Below are 16,598 nucleotides of genomic sequence, written 5' to 3' on the forward strand. Positions count from 1 at the left end.
ACTTGAGTGGAAGGCAGATGTTTAACCCACTGAGCTGCCCAGGTTCCTCTCTAAGATTTTTCAAAAACAATTATTTATATTATCAAAGCCATACAGTTCTCATTATATTGAAGTTGATAATAGAGAAAAGTAGGAGGAAAAGAAAAAATTCATTTAGTTCTACCACATACAGACAACCAATACTAGTATTTTGCATATTTTGTTCGTCTTTTTTTTTTTAAAGATTTATTTATTTATTTATTTGACAGAGAGATCACAAGTAGACAGAGAGGCAGGCAGAGAGAGAGAGAAGCAGGCTCCCTGCTGAGCAGAGAGCCCGACATGGGACTGGATCCCAGGACCCCGAGATCATGACCTGATCCGAAGGCAGCGGCTTAACCCACTGAGTCATCCAGGCGCCCTTTTGTTCGTCTTTTTGTCATGCATATCGACCCATTTTCATTAATTGTGATCATATTTTATATTAAATGTTGTATCCTACTTTCTTTTTTTTTTTAAAAGATTTTATTTATTTGACAGAGATCAGGAGTAGGCAGAGAGGTAGGCAGAGAGGCAGGCAGAGAGAGAGGAGGAAGCAGGCTCCCTGCAGAGCAGAGAGCCCAATGCGGGGCTCTATCCCAGGACCCTGGGATCATGACCTGAGCCGAAGGCAGAGGCTTTAACACACTTGAGACACCCAGGTGCCCCTGTATCCTACTTTCAATTAATATTAGAGCATAAGCATTTCCTGTCATAAACTATGTGTAAATGTTAGTTTTATTGGTTATATGACATTCCATTGTATGACTCTATTATAATTTACTTAACCATTAAGTTTTTGGTTAGTATTTTATTATCCTAAGTAATACTAGGATTAACATAGTTGTACAAAAAGTTCGTGTACTTCTGTTTTCCTTAGGATGCATTCATTCACATGTTATGTAAATACGAGTGAGGGTCTTCTATGTGTCATATACTATGCTAGGTGTCAAGTTTCTGCCTTGGGTGGCATGCTATTATTTATTGAGATAGGAAACACTGGAGGAGGAGCAAATTTAAGAGAAAACATGGTATGTTCAGCTTTGGATGTGTTGAATTTGAGGTGCCTGCAAGACATCTGAATGGAGATGTCAAGAACATAGAACTCAGTGAAGAGGTCTGGATAAAGTTATAAAATTACAGTTGTGGCCATACATATTTAAAGCCAGGTGACTGAAAGAGATCATTTAGGGAGAAAATATGCAGTCTAGCTCTGAGAATGTCTGATGTTCAGAGGTTATATAGCAGAAGTGGAGTCTACAAAGTGATTCTGAGGAGAGGGCAAAAGGATAGGAGGAAAAGCAAGAGTATAGCACTATAAATGCGACGGGAAGACTTTCAAGTAGGAGGAAATAGTTAACAGTATTAAATATAGGGAAGATGTCAAGCAAGATAGTGATTAAAAATGTTCCCTTTATTTATTTTATTTATTTACATAGATTTATTGACATGGAGGTCATTCATTGGTTGGGTATTTAATTGAGCACAGTTTCTGTGGAGTGTTGGAGAAGAAAGCCAAATTGGTGAGTGAGAGAAGAGAACAGAGATTGCAAATGTACCTGCAAAGTACATTTTCAATAAATTTGTCCATAAAAAGAGGAGCTGGAGAAGTACCTAGTTTGTAGGGAGGATTTTTTTTTTTAAGATGGTAGACTTGGGTATGTTTAATTGAGCATGGTTAATAGCTGATGAGAAGGGAAAGAGAGAGAGGGAGGAGGGAGAGAGGGGGACAGGAATCCACAATTACTGGATAGATAGAAACATTTTAAAGCCTAATGATATATATTGCTCACATGCCTTCTAAAAGGGTTTTTTAAGCAGCACGCACTCCTAGGGCAATTATGAAAGAGCTCTGTTTTTGGTACCTACTGTTTTCGTCAAATATGATAAAAACAAACAAAAACTTTGCCAAAGAATCTCATTATTGCTCTAATTTGCTCTTACTTCATTACTACTGAGTTGAATGTTTTAAACGTGTGTGTGTGTGTGTGTGAATTAAATCTATGTCCTTTGCCCCAAAACGTTTCTATTTTAGACACTTTTACTTGCCTCAAAGTTAAAGGATCAGAATGGTATCATATTTTATCTTCCCAAATCATATGGTCTAGAGTCTTCATCTTATAAGTACACGACAGTTTGACAACTTTTGGCTCAGCTAAACGGAAGAGGCAGGAGATTATCATCTGAGTGACCACAGATGGAAGTGAAAAGGGGGCCATGTCCAGTCTTGGACCCCTATCCTCAGCCCTTAGGCTCCCTTTCCTAATCCGGAGGGCATCCCTCCAGTGACTTAAGTCTTTGGCTTTCAGACCACCCTTTCGGTGGCGCGGCCCCCTACTAAGGGGCCCAGAGAGCTGTGCGGCCCCTTTAAGAGTCCAGCTCCTCCCCGCTCCAGGGAAAGTTGCAGCTTTTTCCGCCTCCCGGGAGGGTGAGTAGGGCCGGCCGCCTGGGCAGGATTACTGCCTTCTTGGAGCCGGAGACCCTCCCTTGAATCCGGCACTGGGACGTCTCACCCTCTCGCGGCACCTGTTGCAGGTGACAGGTATGTCCGCGGCCAGCGGCCGCCCCTTCGCCCTCGGTCCCGGGCTCCCTCGGGCCCCTAGCCCCTTTTCTCTGCCTAAGCGCCCCCCACCCCTATCTCAGGGACCCGCGCCCTTCTCTACCCCTCTATCCACTCTCCCAGTCTTTCCTTCTTTGTAGCTGAACCGCCCGTCCCTTCTCCCTTGTCTGCTCTCCGGACCGCACCCCCGACGCTTTGACTCCAGTCTGCTTGGGACGGTCCCTCCCGGCCAGTTTGCGTTCTTTCGGGCCTCTTCTGGCCCCTTCCCTGGCCCACCAGTCGCTAACGGGGGCTGTACCCCTTTGGGCTGTGCCTCCTCTGGGTCTCGCTTCACACGGAGTGGGTGGGCTTTTCCCGCCAGCCCCAGCTGGAGCCCCTCCGGAGCTGGCCCTGGGGCGGGTGGGGTCGAGCTCCTAGCGGGAACTGCACCCTCAAAGACGTCGAGTCACCTTTGCGGTGGTTCCTTTCTCAGCGCTTGGCCGTCGCGCCCGGTCTCAGCCTTGCACTGCTTCCGGACCTCGGACCTCGCGGGGTCAGCTTCTCTGGCCTTGTAGGTCCGCCTGAGGTAAAGGCTGGAGGCCGGTTGGCTGTGAATCCTGCCTCAGTGGACTCCCACTGCGCCTGGGCTGAGGACCCACGGGTGTGCTCTGGAGTTGAACTACTTACTCTTAACACCCTTCAAGCAGGCGTCAGAGGTTTGCTCGTGGAAGAGGGTCTCCAGAGCCCTCAGAGGGGGCACAGAATGCTCTAATCCCCAGTGATGGTTTGTAAGGGGCCAGAAAACATGTTCCTCCAGACCCCCAAAGTTGTATGTGATTTTTTTCTGGAGGTGAAAACATTTGGTTATAATTCTGGTGAATGAACAGGTGATCTGTTTTTCATTAACTGAGATTTTCTTCCCCCAGTAAGTATCCTGCTTCTTCAGGACCAGAGGAGCTACCATTCCGGAATATTGTTTTTGGCAGGGTTGACCCTAGACCTTGTGCATTTGAGTCTGCACAGCATCCTGGACCTCCTATTTCTAACTAGCTTCTTCTCTGTTCTTTAAGCTCCCCACCCTGACTCCTCATAAACCTTTTGATATTAAAGTGTTAATAACCTAATGTGTTTACTTCACTGAGCTGTGGAGAGAAAGATGTTTAATGCAACAGATTTGAGGCCCCACCAATGAAGTTTGTTTTTTTCTTTTTTTTTTTGTAGTTGTAGGTTTTGGATTTTTTGTTGTTGTTTTGTTGTTGTTGTTGTTTTTTTAGCACCTGCTGGAAATCCAAGTAGAAAAAGATCACCAATTTGGCTTGTGAGACTTCTCCTAGCAGGGACTGAACATTTCTGGTGCCACAATTTTAGGTCAGAGAGGTGAAATGGAGCTTGGAGGCCTATTCTGGGATAATTGGTCAGTGAGTGTATGTGGCATTCTGGTTGATGCTCTCTGAGCTCTCCCTCTTAAGGCTACTAATAATGGTGGTTAGGATCTGTTGAGCCATGCACAATGCTAAGTCCTTCACGTAGTCAATGCATATAATCCTCATGATAACTCTGTGGTACACACTACAGTTATAACCATATTGTGATGGAAAGGAAACTCAGAGGTTAAGTGCCTTGCCCCAAATCACCCAACTGATGAGGGGCCTAACTGGGCAGAGCTTGTGTTCCCATCCCTTGTCCCACCACTTCTGCTGTCTTAGATTTTAGGAACACTAAATAAATAGCTCACAGGGGAGGATTAAGTGGTTAAAAATTTGCCTTCCAAGCTGAAACGTGAGTTTTGGTCCTTGACTTGATTTCAGATGTGCTGTAGACTTGGGACCACTGACCTCACTGATGTCTTACCCTTTTCACCACTTCACTTCTTAACAGGGGGCCAGTTGGCACATTACTACCATAAGCACACAGCCCTGAGTGTACCTGGCTGAATGAAGCCTCCGGGGCTTTTAGCTTGGTAGTAACTGTCCTGAAGTTAGAGGGTAACCCTGGATTCTAGGGATGTGTGTCTGACTCAACTTACTCCTTTCCTGCAGGCTAGGGAAGAGATGAGGGTGTGGTAAGTGATAAGGATTTCCCAACAGCCCACCCAGAGAGCCTGAGGGTGAGTGTGTGCTTGTTTTATCCTGGGGTGGATGGAGTACCTTCTGCACCCACAGCACCAGAGAGAAAATGTTTTTACTCTATCCCATCTGTAGGCCTTTGATCCAAATGTTTCTTTTTCCTGAAAAGCTAGCTTGCCTCCCAAACCCATTCTCCTGCTGTTCATTCCTATTCACCTCTCAAGAATTAGCTTTCAGGTCCTCTCCTTTGGTACAACCTTACTGAACACACAGTTCCTTCCCTGGAGCCAAATTACTAGTTATCCTGTCCTAAAGCACTTTGTTTACACCTCAGGAACACCCTGAACATCTCTCTTAGTTGTTTTTCTACCTGGAAGGTTGTAACCTCTTTTAAGGGCAAGGTCAGGATCTTGGAGCTCGATTTCTCTTAAGTACAAGAGATTAATAAATATTCATGCTAGGCCGGAGATACCAGGCCTTTAAAGGCCCGAGGGCTGGTGGTGGTAGAATTGAAGTCCACCAAACAGCTTCCTGAGGCACTTGAGATCGGACAGCTAGGAGTTTGTACTTAAATGTCACTTCAGAGAGGCCTCTCCCTAACCACAGTATTTAAACTTGCAACCTCATCCCTGAACATTCTATATGCCACTTCCCTACCTTATTACTGTAATGTAACATATTGTGTGTGTGTGTGTGTGTTTTTTTTTTTTAATTTTTCTTTCTTCTTGCCTGTCCCTTCCATCTCCTTCCATAATATATGTTCCATGTGGGCAGGGATTTATGTTCTATTTACTGGTAACAGAGCCCAGCACCCATAACAGAGCCTGGCACATCATGGGTGCTTAACTAATATTTGTGAAATGAATCAATGAGTGCCATTACTGTTCTAGGAATTGGAACTCTTTTGTGCTCTCCTGGACCTAAAAGGAAGTATCCTAGTCTGTCACCTTACCACAGGCTCAGTTCCCATACAGCTTTCCTTCTGCTGAGTTTTGCTTTGAGACTACGTTCCTGATGACAACTTTGACCTAGTTGGAAGTATTTCCTCTCTCTCTCTCTCTCTTTTTAAGGCATGAGTCTCTGAATGGAAACTTCTAAAGTGAAAATGGAGAGAGGCGGGGCTTCTTGTTGGTAGGAAGGGGGATTTTCACTGAGAGGAGAGGATGTGGATTGTCAGACGTCTTCAGGCTTATCAGGCATTTGGCAGGCTCAGTAAGCTAGAGAAAGTTCCTGTGTCCTGGGGAAATGAACAGCCAAAAAGAATTTAAGGTGGCACAAATTTGTCTTTTGGCCTCATGTTTCCCTTAGGTTTTTAGGCATGAGGTGGTTACTGGATTATAAGCTTTGTGGAAAAGCCACTGTTGAGTGCTGTGTGTCTAGTACTTGACTAGTTTAGTTTTATACTAGGAGAATTCTGCAGTGTGAGGAAACCACTATGGAACAAAAAAGAAAAAAGGTATAATTGTGTTTAAATGTGGTTTGAAATTGTCAGAAAGAAAAAAAAGGGGAGGGGCGTGGCATCTGGGTGGCCTATTTGGTTAACTGTCTGCCTTTTGCTCAGGTCATGATCCCGGAGACCCAGGATCCAGCTGCATTGGGCTCCCTGCCCAGTGGGGAGTTTGCTTCTCCTCTGCCCCTCACCCCACTTGTGCTGTCTCTCAACTAAATAAATAAAATCTTAAAAAGAAAGGGGGAAAAAAGAAAGGAAAAAGGGGCGCCTGGGTAGTTCAGTGGGTTAAAGCCTCTGCCTTCAGCTCAGGTCATGATCCCAGGGTTCTGGGATCAAGCCTGGCACGGGGCTCTCTGCTCAGAAGGGAACCTGCTCCCCCAACGCCCACCCACCTCTTTCTGCCTGTCTCTGCCTACTTGTGATCTCTGTCTGTCAAATAAATAAATAAAATCTTAAAAAAAAAAAGGAAAAAACCCTAGAATTCCTTAAAAGACAAGCTTGGAAGAAGTTGGGCCCTTAAAATGGTGGTATATGTGGGATTTTCTGTCATTTGATGTATGTTAACTTCTTTAAAACTCAAGTTTGTATTAAAAAAACTTCTGCTCAGCCTCCTCTTCTACTAAATTTATCTCCTCAACCTCTGAACATTGGAGTGACCTAGGGGTCAGTCCATGTACTTTTTTCCATCCAGAATCCTAGAAGTACTCTTCCAGTCCCATGGCTTTAAATTTAAATAAATAAATACCATCTATCTATACAGTCATCACTCCCACATTTATGTGTCTGACCCAAGCCTTTCTTCTAAGCTGCAGCCTCATACATCCAATGGCCTATTTGATAGCTCTCCTTGGATGTATGTCCAATAGATAATCAAATGTGACATGGCCAAAACAGGACTCCCAATTCTTCTCAGATTCCCAGCGCTTTCCCTCAGCCTTCTCTATCTCAGGAAAATGGCACCGTCGTCCATTCAGTTGCTCAAGCTGAGAACCTAGGGTCACCCTTGATTCCTCCCCTTCTCTCACCTCCGCATATCCAATTCATCAGCAAGTCCTATTGACCTGATCTTCCAACTGTGTCATATATTATGTTGCACATCTCCATCTCCTCTGCCTGTTACCCTAGTCCAAGCAACACAAGGCTGCAATAAAGATCTTTGCAGAGGGCCCACAATGGATGTAGATATAGATGCACCCACACAAATATTTCTGTAGGATAGCTTTGTAGCAGAATTATTGGGTCAAAGGATATTTACATTAAAAAATGTGGACAGGCTTCACCAGAGTGACCTTCAGGAAGGTTTACAAGGTTTACACTCTCACCACAGAGTGCTTTTCTGCATGCCCTTGCTGAGGGTGGACAGTCTTTCTAATTTTTGCCCATCGGATAGGTGAAAAATAGTGTCTAACTAGTTTAACTTGCGGTCCTTTTATTACCAGTAAGGCTGAATATTTTTTCATGTGTGTTGGCTCTTTGCATTTTTCCTGAGACTTGTTCCATAAGACCCTTTGCACATTTTTCTTTTGGGTTATATATTTAATTTGTTTGTAAGACTACTGTGTTTATTAGGGATATTTATTCATTGCCTGTTACATAGTGCAAGTTTTTTGCTCTTGTCATATGTCATAACTTTGTTCATGCTTCTAATCAGATAAAACACACTATAAAACATTTTGAAAAACATGTTCATTAGATTTGGCAATTAGGAGGTCAATGACGACATCAGTGCAGCAGGAGAGAAGGCAGATTGTAGAGGACTGGGGAGTAAGCATGGAGAAGGCCTGATAAGGAACATGATATATACACTTCGAGGAGGCTGGGCTACAGTGGGAAGGAAAGGGCATTTCCTGTAGACAGTTGGGTACAAGGAACAAGGCCATCTTGTTAATTTTGTTTAGTTTTAAATATAGGACATGAGCCCATTTATATGGAGATGGCATAGAACTTGATGGTACATAGTTGCTGAGGAAGTAGAAGGGTGCAGGCTCCAGAGTGAAAGAGGTAAAAAGACTGGTCTTAGAGTAAGGGAGGTAACTCTTCCACTGAGACGGGAGAGAAAGGGGCAGGACTGATGATGCTGTGGAGAAGGAAGGAACTGTGGAAGGACAAGATTGCGAGGAAGGTCCCACCTGATGTAAGGGCTGAGGAACTGGGATAGCATTTGAGAGGGATAAAAAGAGGAGCTTTTTAGAGACCTGTCATCCAGATTGCCACATCACAGCGAGCCCAGAAAGGCTTGGATAACTTGAATTTGTCTCCACCGCAAGTCACAGAATCCTGTTGCCATTCTCTCCAGCAGCACTCATCAGTCCAGATGTAGAAACAGAGTGTAGATGATCTAGTTCGGGGATTTTTCTGGGTAGCCATGACAGAAATATAAGAGGGCAGGAGATTGGACAGTGCTGGTGGAATAGTTGAAATGGTGGAACCCTGTGGAACCTGTATCTGTGACTAATTCTACTTTGAACTTGAGTAATTCTTAAGAGATGGAAAGTTCTTGTGGCATCTTGTACTGTTTGTTTGTAGCTCTGTTAATTTTCTTGTGGCATCTTGTACTGTTTGTTGTTTGTAGCTCTGTTAATTCAGGCATCAGAATAGCTTTAATATCAGTGTCCTTAAACTATGGTTTACAACTTACCAGAAAACGTGGGATGATTTACTGAGGGGCTATAATGTACCAGTTTCTAGGGGAAGTACTTGAGATATAGTGGAGAGGAAGACCATGGCCTTTTCTTCATGGAGCTTACTTCAGCAGAAGAGGTATGTGTTAATGTATCACATAAGTAGTGATTCCATCACAATTGTGATAAGTTCAATAACTAATTTTTTGGAAACCACATTGTCACACTGCTGTCTCTAACAGGTTTTACCAATTTACATTTACCAACAAAGTAAAATCTTCCCTTTTTAAAATTGAATACTGTCTTTTAAAAATTTTGCTGAATTGATAGGCATGGATGAAAACACTTTCATTACCAGTAAGAGTGAAACTTTTTTCTTTTTTACAGCTATTGGCCATTTGATCTTCTTTCTTCAAGAATTATCTATTCATGCTCATTTTCTGTTAGCTACTTAAGTCTCTGGGTTTTTGGTAGATTTCTTTTCTGTATTTGAACCCATTAACTACCCTTCTCTCTCTCTCCTCCCTTAACTCTGGAAACTCTAAAATGTATTTTACCCAGTCTCTGTCTATTCCGTTTTGATCTTATTTGAATTTATTTCTTATCTACTTTAGAAACTTTGGTGTGAATAGGGATTTGACTACATTTTTATTACTTGACCCAGCAAAAATAATACATATGTCTTCTGTTCTCCTTCCAAATTCCATTCCCCAGAGGTAACAATATTAAATTTTTATATCTTTCTGGACATTTCCATGCCTATATAAAATATTTACTTCCTCTCATCTATCCATCTACCATCCATTAATTCTATCTGTACTTGTATGTTAAAAAATACAAATGGAATCATAATGTTTATGTATTGCAATGGATTTTTACTTAATATTTTTGTCAAGCCTTCAATGTCAGTAAAAGTAGAACTATCTCTTTTTAACAGTGACATAGGTGTTTTCAAATGTGTCTGTGGAAGGAGAAGGTAAGATGGCAGACCCTAAACCTGTCTCATCCCTCAAACATAGCTAGATAATTATCAGATCATTCTGCACACCCAAGAAATCAATCAGAGGTCTGAGAGAACAAAAACTGCAGGTCTACATGTAGAAAAGTGACAGCCTTATGGAAGGTAGGAGATGCAGAGAATTGAACTGGGGGAGAGACAGCTGTGAATACAGTGATGGATTTGGAGCCTGCTTATGGAAGCTACTGCAAAGTATTATAAGCAGAAGAACACAAAATCTGAGCTTTTAGAAGTATGCTACAATGGGGGATGGGCTTGACTTAAAGGTGCTCAGGTGACAAAGTGGGGAGGAATCCCAGGTGTGACACTGTGATCTGAGCATCCCCTGGGGTGCAAGAAGAATGGATAGTGCTTAACTGCTTCATTGTTCCCAGGCGGGGGAGCAGGGACCCCGGCTGAGCGCTGAACCATGGTGCTGGCTTTCTCCTCTGTTGTGCGTAAACTGTGAATTGCTACGCAGTCCTGTAACTGCTTTCCTGTAATAGGCTGGCAAATGGCAAAAACATGGTGAAACCCTCCCCCAGAGGAACAGTGTGCGTCCATGCCATAAGAGTCCCTAATATTTGGAATTTTCAAACTGAGTCGCAGGCCTGAGATGAAAAAAAGTTAAGACACAGGGAGGGTGAACGCAGGGTTCTGATGGAAATCGGGGACACAAGAGTGATTGCTCTTCTGTGAGGGCTCACTAAAGATAGGGGGCATGAACTTTCAGCTCTAGGCCTAGAGAGCTGGGCGCCAAGATATTCATCCCACCAATCAGCGCTGAAAGCCCTCAGGGAGCAAAACAGTGCCACCTAGTGGAGGCTGGAGTTGCTTACACCAAGTCCCACCACCGCTGCACCCTGAAGGTACATTTCCCCTAGTACAGTTCCACCTGAGAATCAGTACAACAAGCCCTTCCCCAGAAGACCAGCAGGAACAACTTGCTTGCACCAAGTTTACCGATGATAGACTGCTGCAAAGCTTAAGCTCTAAGGGAAAACAGAATCTAGTTTCCTTTTTTCCTTTTATTCTTTATTTTATTATTATTTCCATTTATTTTATTATTATTTTCCTTTAAAAATTTTTAAATTAATTTTATTTTTTGTTTGCTTACTTACTTAATTTATTTTGGGATCCAGATTCTTTTTAACAAGCAGGCCAAAACACACCCAGGATATAGTTATTTTCCTATTCCTTATTTTTCTTCTTCTTCTTCTTCTTTTCTTTTCTGGAAAATTGAGGAAACAGAGAAATTCACCCCAAAAGAAAGACTGGGAAGCAGAACTCAGCCAGGGATTTAATTAATACCAATATAAGTAAGATGTCTGAATTAGAATTTTAAACACTGATTATAAGGATACTAGCTGGCCTTGAAAAAAGCATAGAAGACACTAGAGAATCCCTTGCTGCAGAAATAAAAGAACTAAAATCTAGTCAGGCCAAGATTAAAAATACTATACCTAAGATGCAATCCAAAGTGGAGGCCATAAAAATGAGGACGGACTAAGTAGAGGAGCGAATCAGTGATAGAGAAGATAAAATTATGAAAAATAATGAATCTGAAAAGAAGGGGGAAAGGGGGTGCCTGGGTGGCTCAGTCGGTTAAGAATCTGCCTTAATTTCAGGTCATGATCTTGGGATCATGAGATGGAGCCCTATTTTGGGCTCCCTTCTCAGTGGGGAGTTTGCTTCTCCCTCTCCCCCCTGCTCATGCTCTCTCTCACTATCTCTCTCTTTCTCAAATAAATAAATAAAATATTTATTTAAAAAAGAGGGAAAGAAAGGTAATGGATCATGAAAGTAGACTTAGAGAACTCAGCAACTTATTAAAATGTAATAACATTTGTATCATAGGAGTTCCAGAAGATGAAGAGAAAGAAAAGGGACCAGAATGTTCATTCAAAAAGAAATTATAGCTGAAAACTTCCCTAATCTGGGGAAGGACATCATAGACCTCGAAATCCAAGAAGCAGAGAGAATTCCCCTTAAATCCAACAAAAACCAGCCATTGCCAAGGCACATCAAAGTCAAATTCACAAAATACATAGACAAGGAAGGAATCCTAAAAGCTGCAAGGGAAAAAAAAGTCCTTAACCTACAAGGAAAGACAGATCAAGCTCACAGAAGATCTGTCCACAGAAACTTAGCAAACCAGACAGAAGTGCAGAAAATATTCAGTGTGCTAAATGGGAAAAATAGGTAGCCAAGAATTCTTACCCACCAAGGCTGTCATTCAGAATAGAAGGAGAGATAGAGTTTCCCAGACAAACAAAAACTAAAGAAGTTTGTGACCACTAAACCATCCCTGCAAGAAATTTTAAGGGAGACTCTTTGAATGGAGGGAAAAAAAACACCAAAAGCAGCAAAGACTAGAAAGGACCAGAGAACATCATCAGAGAGACCAACTTTACAGGTAACACAATGACACTAAATTTATATGTTTCAGTAATCACTCTGAATGTAAGTGGACAAGATTCTCCAATCAAATGACATAGGGTATCAAAATGGACAAAAAGCAAAATCCATCTGTATGCTGCTTCCAAGAGATTCATTTTAGACCTAAAAACACCTGCAGATTGGAAGTGAGGGGATGGAGAACCATCTGTCATTCTAATGGATGTCAAAAGAAAGCCAGAGTAGCTATACTTATATCAGACAAACTAGATTTCAGAACAAAGACTGTAAAAAGAGATGAAGAAGGGCATTATAATTAAGGGGGTTATCTATCAAGAATATCTAACAATTGCAAATAATTATGCCCCCAACTTGGGAGCACCCAAATATATAAATCAACTAATAAGAAAGAAACTCATTGATCATAATACAGTAATAGTAGGGGGCTTTAACACCTCACTTACAACAATGGGTAGATCATCTAAGCAGAAAATCAACAATGAAACAATGGCTTTGAATGACACAGTGGGCCAAGTGGACTTAACAGTTGTATTTAGGACATTTCATCCTAAAGCAGCAGAATACACATTTTTTTTTGAGTGTTTGTGGAACATTCTCCAGAACAGATAACATACTGGGTCACAAATCAGCCCTCAACAAGTACAAAAAGATCGAGATCATAGCATGCATATTTTCAGACCATAGTGCTATGAAACGTGAAGTCAGCAACAAGAAAAACCTTGGAAAGACTTCAAATACGTGGAAGTTAAAGAACATCCTACTAAAGAATGAATCCATTAACCAGGAAATTAAAGAATAAATTTTAAAAAATGGAAGTGAATGAAAATGAAAACATGATAGTCCAGAACTTTGGGATACAGCAAAGGCAGTCTTAAGAGGGAAGTACATACCACTGGGTATTTACTCTAAAGATACAAACATAGTGATCCAAAGGGGCACGTGCACCCGAATGTTTATAGCAGCAATGTCCACAAGATCCAAGCTATGGAAAGAACCTAGAAGCCCATCAACAGATGAATGGATGAAGAAGATGTGGTATATATATTCAATGGAATACTATGCAGCCATCAAAAGAAATGAAATCTTGCCATTTGCGGCGACCTGGGTGGAACTAGAGGGTATTATGCTTAGTGAAATAAGTCAGTCAGAGAAAGACAAGTATCATAAGATCTCCCTGATATGAGAAAGTGGAGATGCAACATGGGGGGTTTGGGGGGTAGGAAGGGAGGGAGACAAACCATGAGAGACTCTTAATCTCACAAAGCAAACTGAGGGTTGCCAGGCGTAGAGGGGTAGGGAGAGGGTGGTGGGGTTATGGACATTGGGGAGGGTACCTGTACCCCTGGGGCTAATAATACATTATATGTTGATAAAAAAATATAAATAAATAAATAAATAAAGAGGGAAGAACATACCAATACAGGCCTACTTCAAGAAACAAGAAAAGTTTCAAAGACACAACCCAACCTTAAACCTAGAGGAGCTAAAAAATGAAGAGCGAATAAAGCCTAAAGCCAGCAGAAGGGACATAATAAAGATTAGAACAGAATTGAACTATATAGAAACAAACAAACAAACAAAAAACCCTAGTAGGATGGATTAACAAACTAAGAGCTGGTTCTTTGAAATAATTAATAAAATTGATAAACCACTATGAGACTTATCAAAAACAAAAGAGAAAAGATCCAAATAAATAAAACCATGAATGAAAGGGGAGATCACAACCAACATCAGAGAAATGCAATTATAAGAGAAAACTATGAAAAATTATATGCCAACAAATGGTCCACCTGGAAGAAATGGACAAATTCCTAGAAACCAATAGACTACCAAAGCTGAAAAAGGAAGAAATAAAAAAAATTGAAGAGACCTGTAACCAGCAAAGAAATTGAATCAGTAATAAAAATCTCCCAGGGGGTGCCTGGATGGCTCAGTGGGTTAAAGCCTCTGCCTTTGGTTCAGGTCATGATCCCAGGGTCCTGGGGTCGAGCCCCGCGTTGGGCTCTCTGCTCAGCGGGGAGCCTGCTTCCTCTTCTCTCTCTCTCTCTTTCTCTGCCTGCCTCTCTGCCTGTTTGTGATCTCTGTCTGTCAAATAAATAAATCTTTTAAAAAAAGTCTCCCAACACACAAAAGTCCTGGGCCAGATGGATTCCAAGGGGAATTATACCAGCCATTTAAAGAAGAGTTAATACCTCTTCTTCTCAAACTGTTCCAAAAAAGATAGAAATGGAAGGAAAACTTCCAACCTCATTCTGTGAAGCCAGCATTATCTTGATTCCAATACTAGACAAAGACCCCACTAAAAAGGAGAATTATAGGCCAATATCTCTGATGAACATGGATGCAAAAATTTTCATTAATATACTAGCAAATTGAATTCATCTGTACATTAAAATAATTATTTACCATGATCAGATGGGATTTATTCCTGGGCTGCAGGGGTAGCTTAATATTTGCAAATCAATCAGTATGATACACCACATTAATAAAAGAAGAGATAAGAACCTTATGATCCTGTCAATAGATGCAGATGAAGCATTTGACAAAATGTAGCATCCTTTCTTGATAAAAACCCTCAACAAAGTAGGGCTAAGTGGAACATACCTCAGCATCATAAAGGCCATATATGAAAGACCCACAGCTAATATTCTCCATGGGGAAAAACTGAGAGCCTTTACCCTACTGTCAGGAAGAAGACAAGTATGTCCACTCTCACCATTACTATTTAATGTAGTACTGGAAGTCTTAGCCTCAGAACAAAAAGAAATAAAGGGCATCCAGATTGGCAGGGAGAAATCAAACTTTCACTATTTGGAGACAACATGATACTCTATGTAGAGACCCTGAAAGACTACACAAAAATTTGCTAGAAGTAATACATAAATTCAGCAAAGTTGCAGTATATAAAATTAATGAGCAGAAATTGTTGTATTTCCATATACCAATAATGAAGCAGCAGAAAAAGAAATCAAGGAATTGGTCCCATTTGCAATTGCACCAAAACCCATGATATCTAAGAATAAACCTAACTAAAAAGGTGAAATATCTGGGCTCTGAAAATTGTAGAACACTTATGAAAGAAATTGAAGAGGACACAAAGAAATGGAAGAGCATTCCATGCTCATGGGTTGGAAGAGCAAACATTGTTAAAATGTCTGTGATTCCCAAAGCAATCATACATTTACTGCAATCCCTATCAAAATACCAACAGAATTTTTCATAGAGCTAGAACAAATAATCCTAAAATTTGCATAGGACCACAAAAGACCCTGAATAGCCAAAGCAGTTCTGAATAAGAAAAACAAAACTGGAGGCATCACAATTCCAGATTTCTACCTATAATACAAAGCTGTAGTCTTCAAGACGGTACGATACTGGCACAAAAACAGACACATAGATCAATGGAACAGAATATCCATACAGTTGTGTTCTGGACCCACAACTGTATGGATAACTAATCTTTGACAAAGCAGGAAAAAATATCCAATGGAACAAGGACAGTCTCTTCAAAGAATGGTGTTGGGAAAGCTGGACAGAAATGAGCAGAAGAATGAAACTGGACCACTTTCTTATACCATACACAAAAATAAATTCAAAGTGAATGAAAGACCTAAATGTGAGATAGGAAACCATCAAAACCCTAGAGAACATGTGAAGCAACCTCTTTGACCTTAGCCATAGCAACTTATAACTAGACACAGTCTCTGGAGGCAAGGTAAATGAAAACAAAAATGAATTATTAGGACTTTTAAAAAATATTTTAAGAGACTCTTAAGATAGAAAACAAACTGAGGGGTGATGGAGGGACATGGGATGGGGATGGGCTAGGTGGGTGATGAGTGTTAAAGAGGGCACTTGTGATGAGCACTGGGTGTTGTGTGTAGTGATGAATCACTGCATTCTACCCCAGAAACCAATATTTCACTGTATGTTAATTAACTAAAATGAAAAAAAAAAGGCATAAAACCAGTGGCATAGTATTCCATTATATATGTACCATAGTTAACATAATCAGTTTCTTATCGATATATGTTTATATTGTTGTAAAACTTTTTTGTTTATTCAAACACCAAGCACCCTTATATATTTGTATGTGTACTTGAATATCAGTAGGATAAGTTTTTCAAAATGGAATGGCTCCACTGAAAAGTGGTAAGTGGTGTTAAAGATCCAGAGAGGTCTAGGAAGATAAAGACTGGCTACTTACTGTCCACTGGATTTAGGAGGTTCCTGGTGACCTTAGAGCAATTTCAAGGGGTGAGTGGCCTGGATGCTAGACTTTGGTAGGTTGAGAATTGATTGGGGATATGAGGAGGTGGAGGCACTAAATATGGAGAATTCCTTAGAGAAACTTGGCTCTAAATAGCAGTGAGAGTGGTAGTAGGGAAAAGGTTGATATCTAGGGATGTTTTTTTTTTAAGATTTTATTTATTTATTTGTCAGAGAGAGAGAGAGAGAGAGAGAGTGAGCCAGAGCGAACACACAAGCA

The 16,598-nt window shown here is 41.2% G+C and overlaps 1 protein-coding gene across 8 annotated transcripts in view; it reads left to right on the forward strand.

Annotated features, from left to right (window-relative positions):
• Positions 1–2,412: 2,412 nt before the first annotated feature.
• Positions 2,413–16,598, forward strand: part of SYTL4 (synaptotagmin like 4) — a 64,505-nt gene continuing 50,319 nt past the window's right edge. For 3 of the 8 annotated variants that reach the window (XR_014307071.1, XM_082716877.1, XM_082716875.1), the window contains exon 1: positions 2,431–2,560. The gene's annotated coding sequence lies outside the window, so the exon portion shown is untranslated. Of the gene's footprint in view, positions 2,561–16,598 lie in introns of all 8 variants that reach the window. The other 5 variants (XR_014307070.1, XM_082716874.1, XM_082716879.1 and 2 more) reach the window with 5 other exon arrangements.

Source organism: Mustela nivalis (genome assembly GCF_964662115.1).
Source record: "Mustela nivalis genome assembly, chromosome: X".
Classification (NCBI taxonomy): Eukaryota; Metazoa; Chordata; class Mammalia; order Carnivora; family Mustelidae; genus Mustela; species Mustela nivalis.